Source organism: Phaethon aethereus, assembly GCF_964289735.1.
Source record: "Phaethon aethereus genome assembly, chromosome: W".
Taxonomy (NCBI): Eukaryota; Metazoa; Chordata; class Aves; order Phaethontiformes; family Phaethontidae; genus Phaethon; species Phaethon aethereus.
Genome location: NC_138581.1, coordinates 22,756,672 through 22,775,517, shown reverse-complemented (window position 1 = coordinate 22,775,517; position 18,846 = coordinate 22,756,672). Strand labels below are relative to the sequence as shown.

The 18,846-nt window shown below is 47.4% G+C and overlaps 1 pseudogene across 1 annotated transcript in view; it reads right to left on the bottom strand.

Moving 5' to 3' along the window:
* The window catches only part of LOC309415144 (complement component C7-like), an 83,879-nt pseudogene that overhangs the window by 7,532 nt on the left and 57,501 nt on the right, over positions 1-18,846 (bottom strand). The gene's annotated exons all lie outside the window — the stretch shown is intronic.

Below are 18,846 nucleotides of genomic sequence, written 5' to 3'. Positions count from 1 at the left end.
ATCAAGTGGGCTACTTTTTGCTTCTATAAAGAATAAGTACAGTCTCATGGCACATCTTTAATTTTGACTAATCCCTCCCAAATTGATGCAACATCAAAATAAATGAGAAGGAAAATCAAAAGCAAAAGTCTTGCACATCAATAGAGTTGCACTGTAAAAATCATCAACTTGTTTTCATTGAAGATAATATTTTGCAACAAAGTTTTCTTTCCTTGAGATGTGACTTCTCTAATGAAAAATCGGTGGAAATGATACAAACCAGCATCAGCTGAGGAATGTCTCAGTTTGGTAAACAGTTCAGTCGAGCTTTTTGGAACTATCACCAAAATAAAAAGTGCACAAATTATTTTTCAACATGAATATCATAGTTTTGAAAGGGAACATAGAGGAGACAGACTGGAGGATTTCTATTCTCAAGAGTTCTTTGTTCTTCAACCTTCTTGTTCTGCTGGGGTGAGGCACTTCAAGTGCCTTTGACACCTGATTTAGGGTTTTAAATGTGCATTGCTGTGGCTCACACCACCACTGTGTGCTCTCTTCCCAAAGGGTGGCTGACTCCTCTGGGCAGATATAGGGGACACCATAATTCTTCATTCTTGTCACCACTGATGGCAGTGGCAGTGCTGACACCGAACAGTGTCTTCTCTCACAGGAAATATGTCTGAAGACCCATGTCACACACCAGAAGAAGTTGTCTGTTAAATTATAGTCTTTAGCATGTAATTTTCTAAAGAAATATTGACCTGGAAAAACAGGGAAAGAAGCCTGAAACTTCCAGCAACAGAAAAATCCCCAGCACCTGAACAAAGAGGAGCAAAAGCAAACTTACTTTGTTTTTCTGCTTTTTCTGTTAGCTCATGCAGCTGTTCAAACTTTCTGCAATCTTTACACTAGTCAGCTTAAGAAATAGAGCATCACACTGATTTTCCTCAGCTTTGTTGTGCAAGCCATTGTTTTTTAGTTTTCTTCTTTCTTGCAATACTGCCCAATTACATTTTCAGCCAAGTATTTCTCCATATAAATTAATATTTCATTGCACTTCCCATATTCTCTTCATCAGTACAAATTAAGTAAGCAATTGTCTTACTTTCATGTTAGATGAAATACTCATATATCCAGCAATTACTAAGGAAAATGCACTTCCACTCAATTCAGTAGCTGAAGGAGTCAGTCTCTCTGCTACTGTATGTCTCTTCTCACTCTGCCTTGCTATTCTGCTCTTCTTTCCCCAAAAAGGCTGAATATTGCCAAGGAATTTTTATCTTAACCCAAGTCCTCTCCAGGGACACAGCCTGCTTTTGGAGCTGCTCAGTGTTTTTAAGACATATAAATCAAGGCTTGGCTATGCTGACTGGGGCTGGCACAAAGTTGTGAGGAGTGCTTACTGGAAGAACATTCATATTTTCCTTATCTTCTGTCTCACCGTTTCTTTCCTCTGAACAAGACTTTTCAGAGATCCCAGGCCAGTCCTGGTATCACATACACTATACCAGAGCTGAGCCCCTAGCTTCAATAGGAAGAGCTGCTCTAGAATTAAGCTGATGTTGCCAAGGTTTAATTTTGATCACGAACCTTCAGTCTCCACTTCTGCAGTCATGCTAATTTCTGTGTATCAGTTCTCACACTGAAAATCAGCTTATGGATCTGAATGCAAGTTTTAGCCAATTTTGGCATGGTCCTGCCTGTGAAAGACATCCTGAGATTGTACACAGACCCTAGTTTCAATGACATGTCAACAGCTGGCTTTTTGTTGGAATGCTCTTACAGAAGTAAGAGCTCTTCACTTTCTCTTTCCTCACCCTGCCATGCCCTCTTTTTTTTCTTTTGACTTTTTTCACTTTCCAGAGCTGATCCAAAATGCCACCATTGGGGAAATTTTCATTATTTTGTCCTAGCGGAGCCTGGATGAAGCCCTCATGGAAAAGCAGCTTCCCTGTCTGAAAACTCTTCATACCTCAGGTACTATATCTATTTTGAACAGTTTAACACAGTCCTCAGAAAACCAAATGCTTCATGTCACAGCATCTCTATATGGTGCCTTTTAAACCCTGCACTCTGTTGGCATGGTCTGCTTTCTTTAAGAAGATGCCTACATCTTGGGTCACATTACTCCATTCATGTGAGGGATGCCTATGTCCACTCCTCAGAAGTTAGCAACCCCAGAGCCAATGTAGCTAAGCCAGAGCCTGTCTTTGGGACTTTTCAGGTTTAGTAATTATGAACCTCTTTCATATCGTGATTTATACTCTTTCATAACTTCTGTACATATTTTATTGCTTTTAATCAAAATCATGCTCCTATTAAGTTTTATGACTGATTTGTGCAACATTGTCAGTGGTCATTTGCCTATTGTCATGGTTTAGCCCCATCTGGCAACTAAGCACCACGCAGCCGCTTGCTCACTCCCCTCTCCCCCAGTGGTATCCTGGTTTCAGCCAGGGTAGAGTTAATTTTCTTCACAGAAGCTAGTGTGAGGCTATGTTTTAGATTTGGGATGAGAAAACGTTGATAATGTGCTGATGTTTTGAGTTGTTGCTAAGTAGTCAAGGACAGTCCAGCTTCTCGTGCTGGCCTGCCAGTGAGCAGGCTGGGGGTGCACGGGGAGCTGGGAGGGGACACAGCCAGGACAGCTGACCCAGGCTGGCCAAAGAGATATTCCATACCATACAACGTCATGCTCAGTATATAAAGCTGGGACAAAGAAGAAGGAAGGGGTGGAGGGACATTCGGAGTTATGGCGTCTGTCTTCCCAAGAAACCATTACGTGTGATGGAGCCCTGCTTCCCTGGAGATGGCTGAACACCTGCCTGCCCATGGGGAGTAGTGAATGAATTCCTTGCTTTGCTTTGCTTGTGTGCGCGGCTTTCGCTTTACTTATTAAACTGTCTTTATCTCAAACCATGAGTTTCCTCACTTTTACTCTTCCGATTCTCCCCCATCCCACCGTGGGGGAGTGAGCGAGCAGCTGTGTCGTGCTTGGTTGCCGGCTGGGGCTAAACCACGACAATTGGGACGGGGGAGAGAATTGGGAAAAAAACTCGTGGGTTGAGATAAAAACAGGGACCTGCTTCCATTCTCCCTCACCTCTTAGGTCCTCTCCTTCTGCCCAGCAGCAAGAGGGCAGGGGATCCCCTGCTGCTTGCGGAGCCTCCACTGGATGCCTTTGCCTCAGGGATGGCAGGGTGTGGCTCCACCAATCTCTCTCCCTCTCACACTCCCTAATGCTCCTCAGCCTCTCCACTTCCTCTTTCAGCTCTGCCACCAGGCTGAGCAGATCATTCACCTGGTCGCACCGCACGCAGGTGGTGTCTCCACTGGTCTCTGGCACAAGTGACAGGCTCAGGCACTCTTTGCAGCCGGACACTTGGACAGCCACGTGCTTGAGTGGGAGATCAGTCTGGGTCGCCACATTCCTTCTGGCCACAGTTTTCAGCCGAGTGGAGACCATGGTTGAGCCTCTTCTGGGAGGCCGATGACCACTCGTCAGAGAGCCTCTAGCGCCAGGGGGGACTGCGCCCTGCCCACAAGCCATCTCTGCACTCCCTGCCTGTGCGAACATTTAAAACGTCTGCCTTAGCTCACCATGGCACTGTGTGTTTGAGGGTGATGGGGATGGGAGTGGAAGTGGGGCAGCTGAGACAAAATTGATCTGGGAACAGGCAGGTACATACTTGAGATATGCTTGATACACTCTGCAAAGCCGGATAGGAGAAACCATACAGAGGGCAAAAGTCTTGAGGGTTGCTGGGCATACGATGCAGCACAGAAATAATGCCCTATGCAGGTAGAAGCTGCTTCCCCTTTAGTATCATAACAACTATCCTAAATATCATATCTTAGAGACCCTGTTTCTGACCTCCCTTTATAGTCATACCACCCATCTAAAGGTTGTCTCCAAAATTCCCTGCAAGCCAGACACTTAGTGGAACAGCCGAAGTTTGGTGGGGGCAGGGGTGCATGAACTAGGGCCCTGAGCTGTGAGGGGTCTCAAGGTCTCTGCTGCAACTCTGTCATGTTTGACCTGTGATATTTCTGTGCAGACCTAAAAATCAAACCATGGTTCTTGTCAGCTGAGATGTAAATACTCAACATCAGTGCTCATGAAAACCAGTAGTCTAGAAAACTTTTCCTCTGGCTGGTACATACACTACCCAGCCTCTTTACCTCTTTTGTGCAGGGCAACACTGACTACTAAAGAGATGAAGATCAGCCTCAGCTTTGTAGCAAACACGGCTTCAGCAAACCACGTTTGTAGCCAGCAAACGTGGCTTCAGCAAACCAGGGAGTGAACAGCAAGGTGCATGTGCAGGCAAGTTTACCTCTGCTCATTTGGGCTCATGTCCTGAAATATCCATGTATGCACTAACACACCTGCTTGCAGTGAAGCCAAGCATCAGCTACTGGCATCCGTTAACAGTCAGCCTTCTCCAAAGGAAACATTGGATGAATCCTACTGCATCTTTCTGAGGACACAGACTCCACTTTCCTGCAACCATCCCCATGAAAAGCAGGGAGATGGGCTCAGCCCTCCCTGCCAAAGCACTTGGTCGGCCTGGGCCACCCTGCACCCCATCCCAGCAGCAGCAGCAGGAGCTGGCCCTGGAAGCAGGCCGTGCTTGGAGACATCAGCTACAGCAGGACAGTGCTGTTTGCCCAGGCTCCAGCACTGCTGAACCTGTATTTTGGGAAAGGCATAGGAGAACATGAGGCAGCCCTGACCTGGTGCTAATGAATTTGGTCATGACTGCATCGCTATAAAATGATTTCAACACCATTCAGCTCAGCTGAGTTATTTTTGTTTCATGCTTGTGTGAGTGGGAAATGTGCATGCAGTGATTGACAGGTTCATGATGTTATCTGAAGATACCCCACTATCTATCTAAGACAGCTCTTAAAACTGAATTTACAGTAGTCAAGCCTTCTTTAGAGACTTAATCAGTTTAACAATCATCCCAGCAGGCCAATGCTAACTTTACAAAAATAAACCCAGAGGACAGAGAGTGGATTCAGGTAGGTAAGAGTAAAAGTGAGAAAACTCATGGGTTGAGATAAAGACAGTTTAATAGCTAAAGCCAAAGCCATGCACACAAGCAAAGCAGAATAAGGAATTCATTCACCACTTCCCATCGTCAGGCAAGTGTTCAGCCATCTCCAGGAAAGTAGGGCTCCATCACGCGTAACAGTTACTTGAGAAGACAAACGCCATAACATCCCCCTATTCCTTCTTCCCCTGGCTTTATATACTGAGCATGATGTCATATGGTATGGAATATCCCTTTGGTCACTTGGGGTCAGCTATCCTGGCTGTGTCTCCTCCCAGCTTCTTGTGCACCCCCAGCCTACTTGCTGGTGGGGTGGTGTGAGAAGCAGAAAAGGCCTTGACTCTGTGTAAGCACTGCTCAACAATAACGAAAACATCTCTGTATTATCAACACTGTTTCCAGCACAAATCCAAAACATAGCCCCATACTAGCTACTATGAGGAAAATTAACTCTATCCCAGCCAAAACCAGCACACTATTTCTCTGTCACTCCCCATGTCCCACAGTGGGATGGAGTTGATGGTATTGCCATTCCATCTTTACATTACTCACCTGCAATTACGGGAACTGTGCCCTTCTCCATGATTCAGAATGTTTTATTCATGATTCATTTATGGTAAGACAAAGCACAGGGGACTCTGATGGTACTGAAGCTCCTTTGCATGCTAATGGATAGGTTTTTAGCTGTGGGTCTCTAATTGTCATGCCTTACACTGACATTTGTGTGTCTGAAGGAGAGTTGCATGCCAAACTTGCTGCATGCGATATGCATACACAGTGCAGCTGGCTGTACAAATTTAATGTGTATGCCTCTGTATCCAAGGATACAGAGGACTCAATGATCTTAAAGGTCCTTTCTAACCTAAATGATTCTATGATTCTATAACAGTGTGCATGACTCCTTGAACACCTGTATGAAGATGGGTGAAAAATTATATGCTATGTCATCTGGCCCAGGCAGTCATTCTGCCAGACACTCTCCTTCTCACCCTTCCCACTGCGCTCTTTCAGAGTGCATGGTGAGACCCTCAAGCTGACCCAACTCCCAGCTCGGCCGCATCTGTCAGCCTTAATCTCCTGAGCTGCACCATAAATCAGTGCATATTCAGGAAAATAAAGGGGGATCTCTGCTATGCCTACACTATCTACTCACGCTGCTAGGTCCTCCGTAGCAGACATGGGTGGAAACCCACACAGTTAGATTGATGAAGAAGGAGAACTAACTCCTCCCTTGTTCCCTGCCATGGATGTCCACACAGTCACAGGCTGTCCCTTCCCCTGCCCAAGGTGTTGATAGGTCCTCAAGGACTCGTTTTTGAGTGGTTTATGATTTTCAGCCTTACCACCAAAATACCTGTATTAACACATCTTGAGACATGCAAGAGGTGGATCCAGTAGGTCATACTGTGGTTTTGTTTTTGTAAGTCTACCTGTCACACAACTCTTGGTTCTACATTTCTTTGGAATTATCTTAAAAATGTACTATAGAAAGCATAACTGTGTACTTACCTGTCAAGGAACCTGATGGCTACATGCAATGGCCAACAAATACAACAATCAACTGACGGCTCTACCGGGGTCCACATAATTCTTCTGACCTCTTGCTCTGCAAGCCAAAGGAAAGCAAAAGAACTTCAAACTCCCTAAGCCACCATTTACAAGTAACTGAGAACTTGTCTTTTCAACAAAATCCCTCTGGAAACCAGCAGTGAGTCTCTGAGTCCCTCAACTGTCCTTGAAAATCCCAGCCTAAGGTCTTGCTCCTGTCCTCATCGAAGTAATTAAATTAATGAAATTCAAGATAGGGCAGCAGAGGAAGCGTAGTCCAGACAACCAAAGACAAGGTTGGGAACACCCAGTCCCATGCCTCCTTTTCTATGGATTTTGCCGAGTGTTGTGGTTTAGCCCCAGCCGGCAACTAAGCACCACGCAGTCGCTCGCTCACTCCCCCCTCCCCCAGTGAGACGGAGGAAGAGAACTGTGGAGAAACAGGGCATGGACTCTGGCCGGGATTCAGGCCAAAGACCTTTATTGCTATAAGTGTCTGCTTTTTATGCAGTTACAGCTCTTTCACGCACCACAAAATACGTCCTGGTTGGTTACCACACACAGTCCACGCACTTCTCCACAGTCAGGATTCGCTGCCTGCAGGTGTCCACGCGCTCCTTTGCTTCCTCTTAGTTGTTTACCACAGCTCCTTCTCCTCAAGGCTGAGCCCTGCAGGTGTCCAGCTGTTTACCAGCTTCTCAATGCCACAGCTCCTTCTTAAGGTCGAGCTGTGCAGATCAATGCCACAGCTCCTTCTCCTTAAGGTCGAGCCATGCAGGGTGATCCCAACATCTCCCCCTTTTTGTTTATCTAAAAACAAAACCTGATGGATCATTCGCAACCCGAGGACTGTGAGGAAGATGGACCATCTGTACATTCTTGTATAGTCCTGTGCCGCGAACTCAGCCCAGCAGTCGGTAGGTGCCAGCTTTACGTGGGCATCCCTACGGAGGCAACAGTGGCCTTGCCGTACATTGGCCCACTGCCCTTTGGGAAATCCCGGTATTTACACCTTTGCAGAGGAACGAGTTTTGTCACACGTGGCCAGCGAGTGTTGGAACTCACCTCAGTTGTCACCTTTTAACACAGGGAGCCTATGGCGTATGCACCCGCTGGCCAGACGTGCTGCATGTGCCACAGCCATCCCGTCTACTGGTTCGTAGGCTTTGTTCACACGGCATCTTACCATAATCCAGCAGTCACATATCAACTATGCTTAAGCCAATAGCAGAATGTTACAAGGCAAAGAATTCTAGCTGTACTACTCCTAACAATGGAAACTACGCCTAGCGATGGAAAAAGCGCCTGCACAAAGCTATGAAAACCAATATTATATCTTACCAAAGGATTTGTAGTTATAGAGCGCTTTGCCCTAAAAGCTTTCCGTGTTCCTCTCATGATACCGCTAATTTCAGTGTGATTTACCCATTTTCTTTTGGCTGAGGTGGCATCCAGATTGCGATGACACCTGATAGTGTCAAGATGTGTCCGACGATGACAATGGTGACTGTTTCACCCATGGTTTTACCCATTTTGTGGGTACCCAACGAGTTCCAGAATCTGTAATGACACAAGCATAACCTCGTCCCCAGGTTAGCAGTTGAAAAGGTCCTTCCCACATATTCTTTTCCAAATTTTTAACTTTTACTTGTACATTTGGTGTTAACTCAAACAGACGTCCTGTCATTCCTTTTACATGTTTTATTATAGGCGGTACTGTTTCTCCTTCTGCTAGACGCAAATAATTTAACACATATAAGGCTTTATTCAAACGTTCTTGGGGTGGTGTGGTAGCCTCTCCCCCTTTTTGTTTTTGCAATAAACACTTCAGGGAATGATTCATTCGTTCAACAATAGCTTGTCCAGTTGGGGAATGCGGTATTCCAGTAACATGCGTCACTCCCCATTGAGCAAAAAATCGTTGGGTTGACTGGGCTACATAACAAGGACCATTATTGGTTTTAATTTGTAGGGGTATACCATGGGCTGCGAATGCAGCTCGCAAATGCTTTTGTACATATCTACTAGTTTCTCCTGTTTGTGCAGTGGCCCAAACTATTGCAGAATAGCAATCAATTGAAACATGAACATATTTAAATCTTCCAAAGTCTTGATAACAGATTCAACAATGGTGTCATTTCTACATTTGTTATTCCACAAATATTACGAATCCAATTCAAATCTCCCACTAATTTTTGAGCATCGTTCAATGTTCTGATTTCGGTTCTCAACATCACATTCTGTGAATTTTTTTTTTTTTTTTTTTTAAGGAATTACAAATACAAGTGTATTCCATGGACTTGTAGTGGGTTTAATATGTTTCTTTTCTAATTGCTCTTTTACCAATTCCTGTAGCTTAGCGACCTTTTCTTGAGATAGCGGCCATTGATCCACCCAAACCGGTGTATCAGTTTTCCAAGTCAATTTGAGTGCTAGTCGCTCCTCAATGGCTGCTCCACAAAAGGTTCAGGAGTGCTACTTAGAACACAACTCATTTGTCCCAAAATGTCTCTCCCTAGCCAATTGATTGGGGTCGGAGCTACATATGGTTTTACTGTTACTGTATACCCATCTGGGTTCTTACATTGCAAGAGTACTGAACTTTGCATGGTATTAGAGATGCCTCCGACCCCAATCAACCCGTGGGCTGGATTATGTGTTGGCCAGGTTGCAGTCCAGCCCCTGCTGGAAATAATGGTTACATCTGCTCCTGTATCTATTAGCATATGACAACTCCATTCTTTTGGGTCTGCTTGGTTGTTGCAAAACGTCATTTTTAAGGTAGGTTGTTGTTGCCCTATTTCGAGCGCCCAAAAAACTTCTGGCAGATTGCAAGTTGCCCAAAATTCTCTATCCCCCCAACTCTGTTACACCGTTTACACCGTGGGGAGAGCGTCTTATTCAAATATACTCTTTGATTCCCTGCAAAAGAAATGATACATTTGTGACAATAATTACGACGACATAGAACAAACCCACAACACCGTTTTACAAATATGGCATATTGAAGTTCCTGCTCTTGACCGTCCAGGGAGTGCTGCTGAGACAGTCAATGAGCCGTCATTCCCCATACAAAAGAGTGAAAGCATCAGCTGGCAGTATGTCGGAGTCGGACTCTGCATCCGTGGTACATGTGACAGGATCTTCTGGCCTTACAGCCGGCCGTACCGACCTGGCCGGTACCCACTTCGCTCCGTCCCCTCCCCCTCTGCCGAGGCCTCTTGTCTCATGCCTCGCCAATGTTGTGCAGGGTCGTATCTTGACTTGGAGGAAGGATCACCCCAGGTACTCCCCTCCTGTTGCAGCACGGGCGACCAGCGCTCATGTTCCGGGTCAGGAGGCGGGGGCCAAGGAGGACTCGCCACCTCCGTTGGTTGCGTTAGCGGGGGGGTGGGGGCGTGGGTGGGGGGCGCGGGCGGGGGTCGCTCGTTCTCATCATCCCCAGCTCGGCCTCCCTTCTCTCCCGAGGCTGTGGCAGCGGCAGCTGCTGCCGCCGCCGTCCGCTCTGATTTTATCGCCTTTATAGAGTCTCTGACTAATCGCCAGGTTGTTAACACTTTCGCAGCCGTATGATCCCCTTTAGGGGCTGCCTCAAACACCAATTTCCCTGCTTTGTCCCAAGTATCTAGCTCAAAAACTGTTGCAGAGTCTGCTGCTGGCCCCTGGCTCTTCAAAAATGCTAACAATAATCGCAAAGTTTGTTCATCATAAGTAATCCCCCTTTTCTTCAAATTTTTTACTATAATACAAAGGATTGCTTTTTCTTCTGAAGATATTTGCGATCGCATTACTTAACGTCCCCAGTTGCTCACCTGTTCGGTGATTATTCGTCTGGACTGCAGCTCTCTGGTCCGCTGCTATTTTCCCCTGCAGCTCTCTGGTCCGCTGCTATTTTCCCCTTTCAGGTGGGCTACTCCACCGGTCATTCTCTTCCCACGATTCGTGTCCCTGTTCAGGTGCGATTTGTGGAGTAACAGGGCACGAACTCTGGCGGGGATTCTCCTTAAGGTCGGGCCACGCAGGGTGATCCCAACAGAGAACTGTGAAAAAACTCGTGGGTTGAGATGAAAACAGTTTAATAGGACAGCAAGAGAGAAGGAAACTATGATAACAACAATAATAATACTGACAAAGCAATGTACAAGAACAAGTGATGCCCAATGCAGCAATTGCTCACCACCCGGTGTTCGATAGCCCATCCCCGAGTAGTGATTCCTGCCCCCCGGCCAACTCCAGTTTATGTACTGGGCATGACGTTATATGGCAGGGAATATCTCTTTGGCCAGATATGGTAGATAGCAATCATAGTAGTAATGTCATACTGTATTGTATAACAATTAACATAATACAATTTGAATCATTGACTATTTTCACCCAAAATCAAATCTCCTTGAGGTACACTTCGGACTTCCCCATCCTTCCACATTACCCACCAAGTGCACCCAGGTCCCTGGGCAAAGGCAATCCCACGAATGGGTTTGCATTTGCCTGAGGCAGGAGTAACCCAGACTGTCTTCCCCAGCATATTTTTTTATGTGCACCACAGGGACTTTATCCCCTTCTACAGTACGTAAAAGTTTTGATTGGGTGGGGCCGGCTCTATTAGTAGATCCCCTAGTGTTGACTAACCAGGTGGCTTTTGCTAAATGTTTATCCCAATGTTTGAATGTCCCATCACCCATTGCTCTCAGTGTAGTCTTTAACAGTCCGTTGTATCGTTCAATTTTTCCGGAAGCTGGTGCATGATAGGGGATGTGATACACCCACTCAATGCCGTGCTCTTTGGCCCAGGTGTCTATGAGGTTGTTTCGGAAATGAGTCCCATTGTCAGACTCAATTCGTTCGGGGGTGCCATGTCGCCATAAGACTTGCTTTTCAAGGCCCAGGATAGTGTTCTGTGCAGTGGCATGGGGCACAGGATATGTTTCCAGCCATCCGGTGGTTGCTTCCACCATGGTAAGCACATAGCACTTGCCTTGGGGGATTTGTGGAAGTGTGATATAGTCTGTCTGCCAGGCCTCCCCATATTTATATTTCAACCATCGTCCTTCATACCAGAGGGGGTTTTAACCGCTTGGCTTGTTTGATCACAGCGCCCATTTCACATTCATGGATAACCTGTGCAATAGTGCCCATGGTCAAGTCCACCCCTTGATCATGACCCATTGATATGTTGCATCTCTTCCCTGATGGCCTGAGGTGTCATGGGCCCACCGAGCTATAAATAATTCACCCTTATGTTGCCAGTCCAGATCCACCTGAGCCACTTCAATCTTAGCAGCCTGATCTACCTGATGGTTGTTTTGATGTTCTTCAGTGGCCCGACTCTTGGGTACGTGAGCATCTACATGGCATACTTTTATGACCAGATTCTCTAATCGGGCAGCAATATCTTGCCACAATTCAGCAGCCCAGATGGGCTTGCCTTTGCATTGCCAGTTGCTCTGCTTCCATTGCTGTAGCCACCCCCATAGAGCATTTGCCACCATCCATGAGTCAGTATAGAGATAGAGTATTGGCCATTTTTCTCGTTCAGCAATATCTAAAGCCAGCTGGATGGCTTTCACCTCTGCAAACTGACTTGATTCACCTTGTCCTTCAGCAGCTTCTGCGACTCGTCGTATAGGGCTCCATACAGCAGCTTTCCACCTTCGATGTTTGCCTACAATACGACAGGACCCATCAGTAAACAGGGCATATTGCCTTTCGTTCTCTGGCAGTTCATTATATGGTGGAGCCTCTTCAGCACGCGCCACCTCCTCTTCTGGCGATATTCCAAAACCTTTGCCTTCTGGCCAGTCCATGATCACTTCCAAGATTCCTGGGTGATTGGGGTTTCCTATTTGAGCCCGCTGTGTGTTAAGTGCAACCCACTTACTCCACGCAGCATCAGTAGCATGATGTGTAGGACCCTCCCTTTGAACATCCAGCCTAGCACCGGCAGTCGGGGTGCCAGGAGGAGCTGTGCTTCAGTACCAACCACTTCTGAGGCAGCTCGAACTCCTTCATATGTTGCCAATATCTCCTTTTCAGTTGGAGTATAGCGGGACTCAGATCCCCTATATCCTCGACTCCAAAACCCTAGAGGTCGACCTCGGGTCTCTCCTGGTGCCTTCTGCCAGAGACTCCAGGTAGGGCCATTCTTCCCGGCTGCCATGTAGAGCACATTTTTAACGTCTTGTCCTGCCCGGACTGGCCCGAGGGCTACTGCATGATCTCCTGTTTGATTTGTTCGAAGGCTTGTCGTTGCTCAGGGCCCCATTTGAAATCGTTCTTCTTCCGGGTCACTTGATAAAGAGGGCTTACAATCAGACTGTAATTTGGAATATGCATTCTCCAGAAAGCCACAATGCCTAAGAAAGTTTGTGTTTCTTTTCTTGCTAGTTGGTGGAGACATAGCTGTTATTTTGTTGATCACATCCGTTGGGATCTGTCGACGTCCATCTTGCCATTTTATTCCTAAAAACTGGATCTCCTGTGCAGGTCCTTTGACCTTACTTTGTTTTATGGCAAAACCAGCTTTCAGAAGGATTTGAACTATTTTCTTCCCTTTCTCAAAAACTTCTGCTGTGTTGCCCCAGATGATGATGTCATCAATGTATTGCAGGTGTTCCGGAGCTTCACCCTGTTCCAGTGCAGTCTGGATCAGCCCATGGCAAATGGTAGGGCTGTGTTTCCACCCCTGGGACAGTCAATTCCAGGTTTATTGGACACACCTCCAAGTAAAAGCAAACTGTGGCCTGCACTCTGCCGCCAAAGGGATTGAGAAAATGCGTTAGCAATATCAATGGTGGCGTACCACTTGGCTGCCTTTGGCTCCAGTTCATATTGAAGTTCTAGCATGTCCGGCACGGCAGCGCTCAGTGGCGGTGTGACTTCATTCAGGCCACGATAGTCTACTGTCAGTCTCCACTCTCCATTAGACTTTTGCACTGGCCATATGGGGCTGTTAAAGGGTGAACGAGTCTTGCTGATCACTCCTTGGCTCTCCAGCCAATGAATCAGCTCATGGATGGGGATCAGGGAGTCTCTGTTGGTGCGATATTGCCGCCGGTGCACTGTTCTGGAAGCGATCGGCACCTGTTGTTCTTCATCTCTCAGCAACCTCAGAACAGAAGGGTCCTCTGAGAGACCAGGCAAGGTGGACAGCTTTTAATTTCTTCCATCTCCAAGGCAGCTATACCAAAAGCCCACCGGTACCCTTTTGGGTCCTTGAAATACCCTGTCCTGTGGTAGTCTATGCCCAGGATGCATGGAGCCTCTGGGCCAGTCACAATGGGGTGCTTCTGCCACTCATTCCCAGTTAGGCTCACTTCAGCCTCCAATACAGTCAGCTGTTGGGATCCCCCTGTCACTCCAGTAATCCAGATGGGTTCTGCCCCTATATGGCTTGATGGCATTAGGGTACACTGTGCACCGGCATCCACTAAAGCCTTATATTCCTGTGGGTCTGACATGCAAGGTCATTGAATGCACACATTCAAATAAAATTGGTTGTCCCTTTCCTCTGCCTGGCTGGAGGCAGGGCCCCTCTAGTCCTGGTCATAGTACTCGTTACCCACTTCTTGTACACAGGAATCAGAAGTCCCTTCAAGAGGATCAGAGGTGAGATCAGCCCTTCTATTCTTTCTGGGGAACTGCCCACTGGAAAGTGGAGCAACGATTTTTCTGGAGGAACCTGAACCCCCTTTTGTAATTGTTTTTCCTTGCAGCTCGCGTATTCGTGCCTCTAGGGTCGAGGTAGGTTTTCCATCCCACCTCCTCATGTCCTCTCCGTAGTCACGCAAGTGAAAATACAGGGTGGCTTGCGGTGTGTATCCTCTATATCCTCTCTCTTGAGCCGAAGAGCGCTTACTCCTAATAGCTGAGACACTGGTCCGTACGGCTGGAGGGTAGGGCATATCCTCTTTGAATTGCTGGAACTCCCAGGACAGTTTCTCTACAGCAGAGACGCAGGCCCGTAGGGAGGAAGAGAGACTTTCTTCGTATTGCCGGAGTTGGCCAGCCAATTCATCCACCGTTGGTCCCTCTCCGTCTTTCCAGGACATTACTGCTAATGAGTTGGCATATGATGATGGTGCACTCCGTACAAACTTCCGCGTGCAATTGACTTCATCTGGATCTTTGGATGATTGCCCATTGTCCAAGTCGCCATAAATCACCTCCAGCATAGCTAGCACCCTCAGGTACTGCATACCTTTCTCCATGGTGGTCCACTTGCCTGGGTGACATAGAACATCTTCCTTGAAGGGATACCTTTCCTTCACGCCTGACAGGAGTTGTCTCCAGAGGCTGAGGACTCGTGCACCTTTTCCAATAGCGTTGTCAGTGCCCCCTTCCCTAGAAAGGGATCCCAGCTGCTTGGCTTCCTTACCCTCTAATTCCAGGCTACTGGCCCCATTATCCCAGCATCGGAGCAGCCCAATGACAGTGTGCTACCCTGGATGACAGCTGAAATCCTTTCGCATATCTCGCAGTTCACTCAGGGATAGAGATGGGGTAGTTACGGTCTCTTTTATGAGTCCTTCCTCTTCCTCCTCTTCAAGCAATGACCCGCTCTCTTCCCTCTTCTGTCCTCGTGATGGCCCTGCTTTGGAATACTCTGCCTCCTCACTCTCTTCCTCTGGCTCCTTCTTAGAAAAAGCTTCTTCGTCCCTTACTAAACGAGCTGCCTTCCACTTCTTAGATTTCTTCTTTTGTACAGGGGTGACATACGGGGACGGGCTGGTTCTCTGGTTCAGCTGCAGTACCTGTCACAGGGGTTGGAGTAGTCGTAGTCCCTGGTGCAAGAGTCTGAGTAGCTACAGTGCCCATTGCAGGGGCTGGAGTAGTCACAGTGCCCCTTGCGGGGATTGGAGTAGTCGCGGTGCCCGTTGTGTTGTCGCCAGATCCAGAGACCCTCTCTTCCCTTTCGGAGGAAGAAGTATAATTGCTAATTGTCTCCACAAGATAGTACCCAAAATACTGTAACGGCTTTAGTACAGAGCTCAGATACCACATTAAGCTCAAGGTCAGTGTCCTAAAAACAAATCTCCCGGGCAAGACATTACTAATCATTGCAGAGTATAGCAGCCTGCAGAATCTAACACCAAACTTTAATGTGTACGGCAAAGACGAGAGCATGATGCAAATCAAATAAACTGATATCGTGACCTGCAACCGTTTTTATCTTAAGCCCTTCTTGCTCCACATTGGGTGCCAAAAGGGACTGTCATGGTTTAGCCCCATCCAGCAATTAAGTACCACACAGGCGCTCGCTCACTCCCCCCTTCCCCCAGTGGGACGGGGGAGAAAATTGGAAAAAACTCATGGATTGAGATAAAAACAGTTTAATAGGACAGAAAGAGAGAAGGAAACAACAATGATAACAACAATAACAATACCAACAAAGGAATGTACAAGAACAAGTGATGCCCAATGCAGCAATTGCTCACCACCCGGTGATCGATAGCCCATCCCCGAGCAGTGATTTTCGCTCCCCCGGCTAACTCCAGTTTATGTACTGGGCATGACGTTATATGGTAGGGAATATCTCTTTGGCCAGTCTGGGTCAGCTGTCCCGGCTGTGTCCCCTCCCAGCTTCCCATGCACCCCCAGCCTTCTTGCTAGCAGGCCAGCCGGAGAAACTGGACTCTCCTTGACGACCTAGCAACAGCTCAAAGCATCAGCATGTTATCAACATTTTCTCATCCCAAATCCAAAATATGGCCTCATGTCAGCTTCTGTGAAGAAAATTAACTCTATCCTGGCTGAAGCTAGGACACCTATGTAAGAAATGATGAATATTTTATCTCTCCAGATATATGACTTCATCCTGCAGTTAGCTGTTTTAATGGTTTAGGTAGCAATTTCAGTTTCTTTAAGTACATCATTTAGCTATAATAAGCCTCAAGATAAAGTTATGCTGTAATTTTCTCACAAACAAAACAAGCAAATAAACTCAAAAGAGGACAAATACAGCTAGCAAAGAAAGCATGTGTTGTGGTGAGAGTCTGCTCTTAATTAATGGGTAGTAAAATCATTGATAGTAATGGGTATCTGTTGGGATCACCCTGCAAGGGCTCAACCTTAAGGAGAAGGAGCTGTGGCGTTGATCTGCACGGCTCGGCCTTAAGGAGAAGGAGCTGTGGCATTGAGAAGCTGGTAAACAGCTGGATATCTGCACAGCTCGGCCTTGAGGAGAAGGAGCTGTGGCATTGAGAAGCTGGTAAACAGCTGGACACCTGCAGGGCTCAGCCTTGGGGAGAAGGAGCTGTGGTAAACAACTAAGAGGAAGTAAAGGAGCGCGTGGACACCTGCAGGCAGCAAATCCTGACTGTGGAGAAGTGCGTGGACTGTGTGTGGTAACCAACCAGGACGTATTTTGTGGCGCGTGAAAGAGCTGTAACGGCATAAAAAGCGGACACTTGTAGCAATAAAGGTCTTTGGCCTGAAACCCCGCCAGAGTCCGTGCCCTGTTACTCCACAAATGGCGCCCGAACAGGGACACGAATCATAGGAAGAGACAACCGGTGGAGTAGCCCACCTGAGGAGAAAATAGCAGCGGACCAGAACTGCAGGGGAAAATAGCAGCGGACCAAAGCTGCAGGGGAAAATAGCAGCGGACCAGAGCTGCAAGGAAAATAGCAGCGGACCAGAGCTGCAGGAGAAAGTAGCAGCAGACCAGAGCTGCAGGGAAAAATAGCAGCGGACCAGAGCTGCAGGAGAAAGTAGCAGCGGACCAGAGCTGCAGGGAAAAATAGCAGCGGACCAGAGCTGCGGTCCAGACGAATAATCACCAAAGAGGTGAGCAGCTGGGGACATTAAGTAATGGGGCCGCAAATATCTTCAGAAGAAAAAGCAATCCTTTGTATTATAGTAAAAATTTTGAAGAAAAGGGGGATTACTTATGATGAACAAACTTTGCGATTATTAGCATTTTTGAAGAGCCAGGGGCTAGCAGCAGACTCTGCAACAGTTTTTGAGCTAGATACTTGGGACAAAGCAGGGAAATTGGTGTTTGAGGCAGCCTCTAAAGGGGATCATACGGCTGCGAAAGTGTTAACAACCTGGCGATTAGTCAGAGACTCTATAAAGGCGATAAAATCAGAGCGGACAGCGGCGGCAGCAGCTGCCACTGCCACAGCCTCGGGAGAGAAGGGAGGCCGAGCTGGGGATGATGAGAACGAGCGACCCCCGCCCGCGCCCCCCACCCACGCCCCCACCCCCCCGCTAACGCAACCAACGGAGGTGGCAAGTCCTCCTTGGCCCCCGCCTCCTGACCTGGAACATGAGCGCTGGTCACCCGCGCTGCAACAGGAGGGGGCTGCCTGGGGCGATCCTTCCCCTAAGTCAAGATATTGGCGAGGCATGAGACAAGAGGCCTCGGCAGAGGGGGAGGGGACGGAGCGAAGTGGGTACCGGCCAGGTCGGTACGGCCGGCAGTAAGGCCAGAAGATCCTGTCACACGTCCCACGGACGCAGTTGACTCCGATGTACCGCCAGCTGATGCTTTCGCTCTTTTGTATGGGGAATGACGGCTCATTGACTGTCTCAGCAGCACTCCCTGGACGGTGAAGAGCAGGAACTTCAATATGCCATATCTGTAAAACGGTGTTGTGGGTTTGTTCTATGTCGTCGTAATTATTGTCACAAATGTATCATTTCTTTTGCAGGGAATCAAAGTGTATACTTCAATAAGACGCTCTCCCCACGGTGTAAACGGTGTAACAGAGTTGGGGGGATAGAGAATTTTGGGTAACTTGCAATCTGCCAGAAGTTTTTTGGGCGCTCGAAATAGGGCAACAACAACCTACCTCAAAAATGACTTTTTGCAACAACCAAGCAGACCCAAAAGAATGGAGTTGTCATATGCTAATAGGTACGGGAGCAGATGTAACCATTATTTCCAGCAGGGACTGGACTGTAACCTGGCCAACACATAATCCAGCCCATGGGTTGATTGGGGTCGGAGGCATCTCTAATACCATGCAAAGTTCAGTACTCTTGCAATGTAAGAACCCAGATGGGTATACAGTAACAGTAAAACCATATGTAGCTCCGACCCCAATCAATTGGCTAGGGAGAGACGTTTTGGGACAAATGAGTTGTGTTCTAAGTATCACTCCTGAACCTTTTGTGGAGCAGCCATTGAGGAGCGACTAGCACTCAAATTGACTTGGAAAACTGATACACCGGTTTGGGTGGATCAATGGCCGCTATCTCAAGAAAAGGTCGCTAAGCTACAGGAATTGGTAAAAGAGCAATTAGAAAAGAA